The sequence below is a fragment of the Copadichromis virginalis genome, linkage group LG3 (assembly GCF_057382275.1).
Source record: "Copadichromis virginalis isolate Kocher_CV1m ecotype Utaka linkage group LG3, C_Virginalis_male_GT1.1, whole genome shotgun sequence".
Classification (NCBI taxonomy): domain Eukaryota; kingdom Metazoa; phylum Chordata; class Actinopteri; order Cichliformes; family Cichlidae; genus Copadichromis; species Copadichromis virginalis.
Genome location: NC_140620.1, coordinates 51,635,061 through 51,647,690, shown reverse-complemented (window position 1 = coordinate 51,647,690; position 12,630 = coordinate 51,635,061). Strand labels below are relative to the sequence as shown.

General features: G+C 40.6%; 1 long non-coding RNA gene across 2 annotated transcripts; it reads right to left on the bottom strand.

Moving 5' to 3' along the window:
- Positions 1 to 3,944: 3,944 nt before the first annotated feature.
- Positions 3,945 to 7,635, bottom strand: LOC146715181 (uncharacterized). 2 transcript variants are annotated; one of them, XR_014918924.1, is made up of 5 exons: positions 7,353 to 7,635; positions 6,881 to 6,944; positions 6,357 to 6,504; positions 5,908 to 5,995; positions 3,945 to 5,326 (listed from the first exon to the last, which is right to left on the bottom strand). It is a non-coding gene; the product is annotated as an uncharacterized LOC146715181 (long non-coding RNA). The 2 variants fall into 2 exon arrangements; XR_014918923.1 differs by having other exon boundaries at positions 3,946 to 5,326; positions 6,881 to 7,635.
- Positions 7,636 to 12,630: the final 4,995 nt, after the last annotated feature.

The window sequence follows — 12,630 nt, the reverse complement described above, 5'->3', positions numbered from 1 at the left end:
TTTTCATGGGAAAGTTATTTTTTTTGTTATTTTCTGGTATTATTTTGGCACCCCAGCTGCCGGAATATTACTGTTTTTTTAGGAGTTTTTTTTTTACAGTGTAGCTTAGGGTTCAGAAAAACAAATGAAATTCAGCTCCCAAAATTTTTATGTTTAACCCAAACTGTAAACATCATGGTTATCATCACTACTGCTATATCAGAATAACCCTAGTTCCTACCACTCTATGCATGTTCCTTATAGTTTGGCCTCATTGAATGACTGGAATCCACAACTGTATGAATTCGTTCGCCTGCTGTGGAGCAGGTTGGCAGGGACACCTTATCAGATCATTTTACGTAGCACCCATGTAAATATTTTCTCTGGAATTATCAGTTGGATTGATTTCAGTCAGACAGAGGAAATGTTGGCACGTTCCTTGTTTGAAAAGCAGATCATATTGTTCAGAGAAAAAACAAACCGCCATTCAAGCGGAGTTTTTAAATAGCACGATTTATGTTCAGCGGGGGGGAAAAAGGCCCGAGCACCGTGAGACTAACAACAACCAATGTAAACAAAATTCAATTTCTTCTTCTTCACTCCTTAAAATTGCCTGTCTTCATATAACCTGCATCTGTTTGATGATACCCACTATGATGTCGACGATGAGTTTATCTCATAAATATTTATGTCAGCCTCCAGAGGCAGCTAAACTCCATACAGCAAATAAGAAGGCGTGTGCTCGGATTAGGTGAGTTTTCCTTTTAGTTCTTTGCAACATGTATCAAAAGATGAAATGGCTGCCACCTTACCACTGCACTGAAAGAGGACAACGTGCATGCTGCAAGTATTTTATCACTGGAAATGGAGTTTATAAAAAGGCAAACACATAAGCAACAAAAAGGTCTTTTCTTTCTCATATGAATAGCACCATTACTTGTAGTTTTAGACAGAGTGAAGCCTAGGGTGGCTCAAGCCCCCCCCCCTCCACACACACACATATTGTTTGAGTGATAAAAAAAGGGGGCTGAGAGCGGGAGAGATAGATTTGCACACATCTCGCTTTGGCCTTTAAGAGGCGGAAGCTGTCTCTGGTTTGTCATTTAGTGATGAGCACGTGAACAGAATCGGGTCGTGACTTTAACAGAATACTCGGAGAGAAGTGAAGGAGAGAGTCGAAGAGGAGGGGGAGTGAGAAAGGATGGAAGGAAGATTGAAGATTAGAGAAAAATGAGGGAGACAGAGGGAGGGAGATATTTAGATGGTGCGGGGAAGTGATGGCAAAGGGAAGAGGGTGAGAAGGGATGGGAGGACAGGAGGATGGAAAAGGGGGTAAAACATGGCAGAACTGAATCATATTGTGAGGGAAGGAAGACAAGGAGAAGGGGAAAGAATGGGGAGTAAACAAAAGGACGGATGGCGGTGATACGAGGATGTTGGATGGTGCTTGTGGGTATTATGCTTCACCCCACGGGTTCTGTCAGGACAAGCCCGAGTGCGTGTATGAGAAAAAGAGAGATACTGTGTGTGAATTAACAGCTCGAAAACTGATCACAAAGAGACAGATGTGAGTTCACACGCTTATATTGAACCTCCAACACATTGAGTCTGTATACAGCATGCACACACATTCACACTTCTGATGAGCTTACGTGCCAGTCACAGACTTGTGCTCTCATACTTTCTGCAGCATACTGTAAGTCTCACTCCATCTTTCTCTCTTACACACACACACACACACAGACACACACACACTCGCACAATCAAATGAAAGAACACAGCAAGCGTCCCACAGCTGGGCACTGATGAGCGAGAGAGAGAGGGTGTCCGACCTGCTGTGTGAACAGGCAGTATTTCCATACAAATCAATGGAGCATCAGGCTAAGCTCAGGGACACATCAGGGGACAAGCCTGGTCACACACGTGATAAAGCTACACACACACGCAAGCGATATCTCATCACGACATGCAAGCACAGGAAACTGCAATCACTTGCCCTTTACACTGCGTTGCGTGCACACACGCTCACATGCAGCCAGCTGGCTGATGATGGCGCATCCAGAGGATGAGTGAGCAGGGAAGGTTATTTTCACAATAAAATCAGCTGTACTGATTACTTTCTGGAAGCCTCAGATTTGTAAAGGAATCAGTTTAATTACGCAGTGATGCTATAACATTATTCATGACGGTTAAAACAATGATTCGTCACTCCTTCGTCAGTGGTCAACAGCACCAACTCACTGCGAGTTAGATTATAGACTCGGTAGCAGCAGGCAGTCGGCTCCAGAGGTTACCAGCGTACACTTCTTATACAAATGAAGCCGGTGCAGAGGTGCCATTTGAGGACAAGTACACTTATTATGTACATAAAAGATGGATGTAGTCATAGACGCCAGCTTACCGACCAGCTTGGTGCTTTGAAACCAGAAGTGCTGAACAAATGGTGTATCTGACGTTTATAGCAATGAAACTAAATGGTCCTTTTCTCATAAACTGAAACACATCTGGATTTCTTTGGCAACCAGAATAGTCACCCACTGCTGCGCATTAAAGAGAATGGAGGTTTACTGCAGTTAAAGCTTCGGTGTTTAGAGGCATGTTCTACAGAGCATCTACGTTATTACTTTTTAGACTCCCAGTTTAGGATGCAAAACTTTCTCCCATCTCCCACCCCATGCAGGAGACTCTGACAGCACTGAGCAGCTCCTTCAGTGGCAGGCTGCGGCACCCACGGTGTGGGACGGAGAGATTTCTCAGGTCATTCCTCCCCACTGCTGTCAGATTCCACAATAAAGACTTCGCAGCTGACCAAACACACACATCCACACATGTGCAATAACACTAACTGCAATTCTCTTTTTTGACAACGTTGTATTTTACTCAGTTGTATATAGTATTTTTATTCTATTATATATAGTATTTTATTTTATTTTATTCTATTCTATCTTATTCTTATTCCTATCATCTTATCCTATTCTAGTGGGTTTTTTTCTTTTTTAATTATTGCTATGTAACTTTGCACTATCCACTTTCTGCTGTAACAAAACAAATTTCCCATGTGCAGAACTAATAAATCTTATCTTATCTTATCTTATCTTATCTTATCTTATCTTATCTTATCTTATCTTTACAGCAGAAACACACCTGTGGAGCCTAGCAACAAAATCTAGCTAATTTCCCCTGTATTGGGCACAGACAGTTCAGATGTAGCTTCTGGGTCTGGAGAGGCGACACCTGGAGGTGCAAAAAGTCTGTAAACCCCTTCCTGATGAGCTCATGTGTTTACAGACACATTTCGGATCGTGTTGAATAAAAACATTAAGACAGTTTTGTAAATCTTGGTTGTGCTATGTACCAGAAAGGAGGTTTAAATGGGCGTGCTCATTGTGATTGACAGATTTTTAGCTGTCCCTGAGCTTAGCATGTCATGCTAACCAAACATACTAAAACCCATGGGTTACATCACAGTAGCTATGTCTATTTAAATATATCTATTTTTTTGTATGTGTGAAAACTTGTAATTGCTTCTAACAGGCAAGTCCATTGTTTCTGTCTCCATTTGTTATGCTTTCTTATCTGTTTGACTTCTTATCTGCACTGGCCTTCTTTTAGCCTTGCCTTATAAAAACCTTGATGAAAGCACCTCTGTGAATGCAGTGAATAAAGTTTGAAGTCTCAGTGCATCTGCTCTCATTTTTCTGTCTGACACCCCTTAGGTTTAAAAAGGGCTTATTGAGGAACAGCACAGGCTTATGATAAAAATTAGACACGAATCACATTTTAAAATCTGACTTTATACACTGAAAAAAATATGTTGTTGGATTTACTTAATTCAATGGTGGACATTTGTTGCACACAGATGTTTTGCTTTGGCAGCAACTTAAACAATTGAGTTAAATTAACACAATTTATTCATGTTCAATAAACCTGTGCAATTTGTGTTGATAAAATGTGACTTAAACATGTTTTGATGAAGTAATTTGAGCTCTTGAAATATTTTAATCCTTCACAATTTTCTCACTTTATCCCAACACCATTCAATAACTTTTACCCAATACTACTTGGTCACTTAAATACTACATGTTATCTTCAAATTACATTTTGCTATTATATTCTAGTATCAAATACACAATTTTCAAATGGAGGCCTTATAACAGATTATATTGTTCTCTTCCAAGATGGTTGCTGGCATCCACCAGTAACCTTTCAAAACAAAATGTCTAATTTCACTGCATTGACAGTAGGTAAAGAATTAAACTGACATTACTCCACTACTGAATCTATATAAACCAACAGTTAAATAATGTCAGTTCTTCCGTGTTCTCTGGAATCAATCACAGCAAAGAAATTAGACTCTTTCTTTTGAAAAATGTTGGGAAAGAACAATACAAAACATTCTATTTAAGGCCTCTGACGTCAAGATTCAGTTAAACAACAATTATAACTAAACAATTTGAGGTAATGTTAGTTTCCATTAACATTAAATTAGGTTACTGAATTGGCAAACACCTTCCTATTAACATTACCCATTTTACCCCAATAACTAAAGAAATTAGCACTTGCAGGTCAAAACCTTTATTCAAGAGATGCAAAAATAACATTGATACGGTGAGTGACTGTCAAAAATTACGGCACTGATCATACTGTGACATCTTGGTTCAAAACAGCAAGCTTAGAAATATTCAACGTTCCTTACTTCAACTGAATGAAACTGAAAATACCATTTCACACGGCCCATATGGGATATTTAGACTGCATAACTGTTCATGCTACATCTCTTCACTAGTAAAAGAAAGAAAAAATACAAAGAGAAATTTAAAAATGCTGCCAAACAGACAGAGAACTTGTACAGAGCAAAAGGAAAAACAAACAACAACAACAACAACAAAAAAACGGCTCGTCCTCATGGCAGTTGCAGTGTATATAAAAATGAACCCTGCGATCTGTTCCTGGAATTGAGCTTCAAAAATGCAGCAGAACAAGTGTGAGATTTAAATGTCTTCTCACCTAGAGCTGGTCACCTCACATGCATAACAGTGAGCTTCGTTGCAGGAGCAGTTTTGTCTTAGTTGTGAGCTTTTCTTGAGAGCTGAGTTGCTTCCAACTCAATTACCACCCTTTGAATCACCTCAAAAGTGTAGCAGAGTTGTGATGGGTAACTCATATTGAAGGAATAAAAAAGGTCCAAACAGCATGGCTACTGCAAAGGTCACGTTATCCAGATCTTGAAGAACTACTACACCCTCGATGATGATGCCAACGTCAGAAAAGTCATTGCCTGGTGCATCCTCTGGAGACAGATGTTCATTGTGGTTTTCTCAATCTGTGCAGTGGCCTCAGTCAAGTCCTGGTTAAACACAAAACATTTCTTTAAGATTCCTTTTTAAACTCATCTCTTTTGAATCTACCAGTTCTAATGTTAGAGTAATTTAAACCAATGCAAGCAACATAGTAAATAGCTATAGCCAAAGAGTGGCCTGCCATGCTGCCATTCATGGTCTAACAGAGTTTCTAAGAGAGGGTGAAAAACATAATTTCAAATGCTTTACATTAGTTTTTCTTAGAAAGACACCGGCCCATCAGAAATCCAGGTTTTGTCACTCAGAAGATGTTAGAATTTAGACTTTCAGCCCCACAATTTGGTTAGCTGTTGGTCTTTTTTTTTTTCAAACAAAAGCTAATGTAAATATTGGTGGGATTTTCCTTTGTTCACTAGAATGACAAATTTAAAGTTTTTTCACACTGATGTGACCCCTAATACAGGGGTGGGGCCTCAAGGGCCGGCGGCTGAGTTCACTACCAGGCCTCATGTGAACTTCAAATTATTAAAGAGGACTACTGGTCCTAACTGGTCCAATGAGGATCAAATGGATAACTAAATGCATTTTAAAATGTTGCAAAGCCACAATCTACTCATAAAACACTCACCATGAACTCCTGCACCAAGATGTTGCAATTGTCTTTCACACAGATGCGGAGCACTTTGATGAGACTCCCTTTGAGCATTAATGTCATCCTAAAGTATTATAACAAAGAAAACAGAGATTTGTGAACTTTTCAGTAGCAGAGAAGAAAATGATCCCAGACCAAAACTTAAACCAGTCAACATGCAACACCAGCATCTACAAAGCAATATCAAAAGTTCCTGTTTGACATCAACTTTATGGATATATAGTTTCCAGAACATTTATTTTTTTAAAAAGATCAATTTTTCTCAGTGGGCCAGTAAATGCATGACGAAAATTATGGCATCCTTTCGGTGGAATCAGTACTCACAGGTAATAGTTGACTGTTTCAATGGATGCAGCATAAAAATCTTTTACTGACCTAATGCAATACATATACACTTTGTAGTTAAAGAATTTTAAAGTTCTTACTGTCATCATGGCAGCTACATCCTTTAGCTTTGTGCCCTGTTCCCCCGATCACTTTGCAAACACTTTCAGCAGACTGTCAGAGAGAAACTCAGCTCCGTCAGAAACCTGTAAAGGCATGGTTGGGATGCACTGGAATGCTGCATTTCATCTGAAATGACATAAAATTATTTTGAAATAACAGCAGGCACTGTGCTTGGTTAATAATCAGTAATGTTTTGTTGAATAAAAACTGTGTTTCCAGATCTTATGGGATTAAAAAAATCCAAAGATGTTTATTTCTGATTTGCAACCCAAGAACCCACAAGTTACAACCTCATTTTAGTTCAAGTGTGCATTAATGTGAGTCCAGTAATCACCTTTCTGGCAATACATACAGGTATAAGTCAAACCTATGGCAGATTTTGGATTTCTCAGTCGTATTAATAGGGTGGTCTATTTGAGTATGCATGCACCTAATAATTATAAAAAACCTATTATAATTAAGTTACAGAAACCTTAAGCGAAAATAGAATATACTTTCTTACCATAACACCTTGAACCCACAATCCATCAGCTGACTCCTGGTGAAATGCAGAATAGATGTGGTCTCTCAATGTGCATCAACAAAAACAAAAGGACAGCAGGTGAGGGCAGGAGGGGTAGGGATGTAAGCTAGCATAATGCCGCTGATGATATTAGCTAAAGCTGTTCAATGTCCAAAATCTCACTAACACCACGGTGCAGTAAATACACAATGTAACTGAAGAGTCAGTTGACAAATCTATTCACACAGAAAACCAAATTATGTTATGAGTGCCTCGTAATTAGGTTTAATGTGATATTACGGCTCTTGTGCCAAAGACAAATTCAAATGAAAAAGCGCCAATTCTTTGATAACAGATAAAACAGCAAATAAGCTAACGGCTCTTTTTTAGCATGTTACATGGCGGCACTTTAGACGTTTAACTACATTTGGCTGAAATATGGTAAATATTAATTCAAAAAATCAAGACATACCAAAAAACGTAGAGTTGGCTGCTCGACTTGACTGAGATGGATGCATTTTTTAAACCACGATCCAAAGCCCGCGAGATGAAATCACGCGTGGTTTCACGAGATTTAACGTTGCTATCTTATTGACTTACTTCACCTGAACATGATATAAACAATTTAATACACCCTTTCTGCATATCATGTAGTTTTTACACTATATAGTTACATTTATCTTTAAAACATGAGGCAATTGTGTTAAATACATGCAAGATGCTTACATAAATCCAAGAGATGGCCAGTCCCTTTTTTTCAGTGTATATGTCTTTAATATATACAGGTCTATATACATATATAGATAAAGATATACATAGATATATGTCTACAAAATCGTGTTTGGTTTTAATAGGAGTTTGCGTCAAGTCATCTTCAAGCCACATATGAAATTCTGGGAACAAACACTGAATACTTTTATCTTTTCTGGCCTGAAAAATGTCAAATGTAAAATGAATTTCAGCCCAAATAGCCTAATGGAAATGGAAATGGAAAAAAAAATACTCATCAGTCTTGGAAAAAACTCATAATGTTCAAACTCTACTGCACACCAATTTTATCTGCCATCGTATTTCTTTGTGATGGGGGGAACAGGAATTAAGTATTGAATTAGAGTAAGCATATTAAAAGGATAAGAGCATCACTACAAGTCAGACAAAATTGTCCAGTGATGAGGAAAGAAATGGACAGAGGGAGCAGAGACGAGGGAGAAAGGTGAACATCATAAAAATTATGTGTGGCGGCGGCGGGGTTGGCGGGGCGGGTTGGGGGGCAAAGAGAAAAGGAGGAGACTGAAGAGGGCTGAATTACCCTGAGTGCCAGGATGAACAAAGGAGAAAGCCCAAGCGGGGGCCATTCATGGTCTGCTGTTTGGTGAAATAAAATACAAGGATGGAGAACAAGTGAGATGAAGAATTAGGAGGGGTGATCAAACAAGCGGACAGGCAGGGAAATGAGAAGGAAAGCAGAGACAATTCATTATTAAACCAGGCAGGCTGGACAGCCAGAGACTAGATGGATGAAGGGAAAAGAGAAATCGAGTTAGGGGGCGGCGAGAGAGTGAGAGACCTAGGAAATGAAAACAAACAAGCCATCATCCATCCCATCTCTCCATTGTTGCTTAGTTCCCCTTAAAGGTCGGCGTGCTTTTCTTCTAGTAGTGTAGTCAGGAGGAGGGAGGGAGGGAGGGAGGGAGGGAGGGACAGCAAAAAGAGGAAAAAAATTGTGAAGATTTATCTATCGAGGGGAGAAGGAGGAGGAGTGGCAGAGGCGGCGGCGGCGGCGCTTCAGAATTCTTGATCATTGCCACAGCAACCAGTCACCTGGCAACCGGGTACACAATGGCTCCGGTAGCCTTGGCAACAGCATGGTCTCCGTCGGAATACACGGGGAGGATGAAGAGACGCGGGCGGGGAGACAGGTAGACAGATGGAGTGATAGGGAGAGAAGTGTGAGATAGAGGGCAGGAGGGTGAGATTGAGCGACGGAGGGGTGGAACGGGAGGAGGAGGAGCAGGTGTAAACGCAGAGCTGGTATATCACACCTCAACAGGTGCAGAGGAAAAGCCAAATGTGTGTAAAGACATAATGAGAAATGTAATGAGCTACTGACCAGGAGAATGGTCCACCATATGTGACCCTGCATGAAGGAAGACTGTGTTAATCTACCTTATTTGCGCGGGCGCGTTCAAATGAGAGGCGAGTGGCTCGTTTCCCCCAACTTGCACATGCGCACACCTTGTCTTTTTGCAGCAATTTCCTGTTTTGTCTTTCTTTCCCACAATATATACGTCTCACTCTGCTTTGCATCAGTTGCTAGCTTGCCCGTCAGGTTTTAAAGTGACTTTAAAGATGAAAGACCCAAACAATCGGGCACAAAGTGCTTCAAGTGCGCTTGAGGAAAAATGCTCTAACTTGATGAGTCACATGTCAGCCTGAAGCCCCCCCCAAAACAATGACTAATCCATCAAGCTCAGCTTTACTTCTCTCTGGTAGAACTTAACAATGATTCACACGGACATTGGATGAAAGCAAATGTTGCATATTCATGTAAAATCCACGCACGTTTTTATACAAACACACACTCGAGCGAGCACGCTGTGACGCAACACCAATGCAAACCTTGAAGATAACAAAAGCAAAACGGTGCAGCTGAGCACAAATATTCATCGCTCAAGCCAGACCAGAGCGACACAATCGTGCTCTAAATTAGTTAGTTAGTTTTTAATATGACGCTCAGCACACACCTGATTTAACATTTCAGATAACACTTATTAAAGCCTGGAGGCCCAACGCACCAGAAATGAAGTTTTTGTCTCTGTGCATGTGTTTGGAAGGGTGAGCGTGATTGACTTTGTGTTTGTATCACCATGTTTGTGTGCGCGTGTGTTCGTGTCTGTGTGTACTGTAGTACAGCCTATAAGCCCATTAGCCCCAGGTTAAGTGATTTACAGCTTCAGCTTTAAGCCCCTCCGCACAATCTCATCCCCAACGCCCCTGTCTATCTGGCCTCTCTATCTGCCTACCTTATCTGGGAGATTACACACACAGACACACGTACACACACAAACCTGTCAGCGTCTTCCTGTAGACACTGTGCCAGACATAACTCTGAAAAGATACATGCTCACGGTGTACAGAAAACAAATACGAGACAAGAAATGCACTAATCCCAATTATGCAGTCATGTAAAAGAGAGCATCCGAAAGAAACTGCTGGCCTTGTTGAACAACGCCTAAAGATAAAGGTGGGATCCTTGAACAACACTATAACAATTTGTTTTCTTTTAATTATTTGTTAAAAAAAATCATTGTGTGGATAAAGTAAGAACACCGTGGTCTAGGCTGTCCACCTGTCTCTAACATTAGCAAGCTAAACCTTTTTGACAACTTAATCCTCCAAAGTTCTCTAAGGTGTGAGATCAGCAATACTTTCAGATTCATCCTGAACCTTTGTGCAGGCCGTTCCATAACCCTGCATTTGTTCTATCTCAACCATTCCTCGGAGGATTACCTAACAAACGTTTAAGAGCATTCACCTGTTGAAAGGTCCACTTCTAGTTGAAGTAACCTTTCATATTATCTTTGACCTGCTGCAGAATTCATAGTTCATAGTTAAATTAAGAACCGCAATTATAATAACACATGTTTCTACGATCAATGGTAAGAATTGATCCTGGGATGCACTTCTTTGAGAACCAAGCAGTGTGCCTTGGATGGAACTCGCATGGGCGGCCATATTTAAGTAATCTACCAGGTGTTTGAAATCTGCCCAACTCACAAATGACTGGATGGGATGATTGATTTTTATTAATTTGTATCCATTACTTTTTTCCACCCTGAATATCTGGAGAGCTCTTTACACCTTGGAATGATGACACCTTACACCTTATTTGAAAAAAGAAGATAGATGTCAGAACTTTAAATAAGAAAGGCTTCACCTCTCAGTCCATAAGGGATGTTTAATGATTAGCACCAACAGGATAAACTGATTCTAATTTGTACAATTTGAAGATGTGTTAATGTAGGGGTGTTAGGCTTTTGCATCAAACTTGGTACCCTGAGAGGCGGACTGTTGGCCAATCTGACGCAGGGCTTAATTACTACTAAATGTGATTTTGAGATGTGTTTAAAACTGCACATTTACAGTCACTAAAGAAGGGTCGGGCACTAGTTTTTAACATTTTCCTACAGGTCAGACACATTTATCCTGATATTAATATCAATAAATAGGGATTTTAATTGTAAACATAGGAATAAAGATGGAAATGATGAAAAAGGCAAGGCAATACTTTACCTCAACGGAACAAATGGGTACACATGCCATTCACACGGACTACTGGTGGACTTTTATGTCAGTCATCCTTCTTTGGATGTAGCATGCTAATGTCTGGAAAGATTCCCCTCTTGCACCCTCGATTAAGGGTGTAGAAGTGTAAAGGTGTGCCAGACAGGAAATAAAACCTGCCAACTGTAAAAACATAAACCATCTGGTGAGTAAACGTACACGTTACCTTTGCCATCCTCGATTACGCAGGATACAGAAAAAGATACTTTTTCTACAAATACAGAAAAAGATACTTTATATTTGAATTAAATATTTTAATCAATCACCATATAGATGTTGTGATGTTTAGAGGCTATGTTTCATAAAGACTGACGCAGTCTCCTAGGCGGGGAACAAACGTACAGACGTGCGTGCGATTATTATAGTAAGCTGACGAAATCACAGCAAAATGTCGAATTTAAGCATCCGTTATCGGAGCTTACCACCTTTAATCATCAGGCACAGTTTCAAAGGGTTTCAAAGAAGATCAAGCGATTGCTTGTTCAAATATCCCAAGACAGCCAACAACTTCCACACCTCACTTTTCTACATGTCACATGACCGTACGTGCGCACACACCTTTGCACGCAGCTACTCATTAGACGGTGCCGTGCTCCTGAAGCCGAGCACAAAGGAGGTGTTTCATCTCCTCTGTATGTTTGTTCTCATTGTGAATTCTCTTTGATGCAGGCGTCCTCATCAATGCATGTAATAGCTCTATACACTGTCTCTCTGCGTAATGGTGAGGCTGTGTGTGTGTGTATTTCAAAGTATCTATGTGTTTGTGACAGAAATAGAAAAGAGGAAAGATATGCTAGATAGAAAGAAAAAAAACGTGTGTGTCTGCGTGCGTGATCAACCTAATAAACTTCACAGCTGCTCTCTCCCACTGCCACTTTTATGGGAGCAGCGAGCAGCCTCTAACCTCCAAGACAAAAGGAAATGTAGAAAGCAGCTCTAAGGACAGATAAAAGCAAGAGTGGGAAGTGCTAAATGATTGCTAAAGCTCCTGCATCATCCCCCTGCCTCCCCTTCAAACTTGCCTCCCTTACCTCGTCTTCTTCTCCTCCACCTCCTCCTCCTCTCCCCCCCGTCTGTCGGGCCCTCGTTTTTTATTCTCTATTTCAAAGGGACAAAGAGAGAAAAAAGGGAGAAACCAACAGCAGCAAAGCAGCAACTCCACTTATGAACACGCAGGCATTATAATGGGGCGGCCACAGCGTTGCCACGACAACACGCAGGGAGGGGTATGGTGACACCGAGGCAGAAATGGGAGAAAGAAGGAGGTAGAGTAGGTGGCAATAAAGAGGAAAAGAATGAGAGATGGAGGTTGTTATCTGGGGTGTATTTACCTGGAGCTCTCGTGGCTGTTTGGCAGAAATGTCTTGTCGTCTCGTCACTGATCTTCGGTGTCACTCAGTGACTCG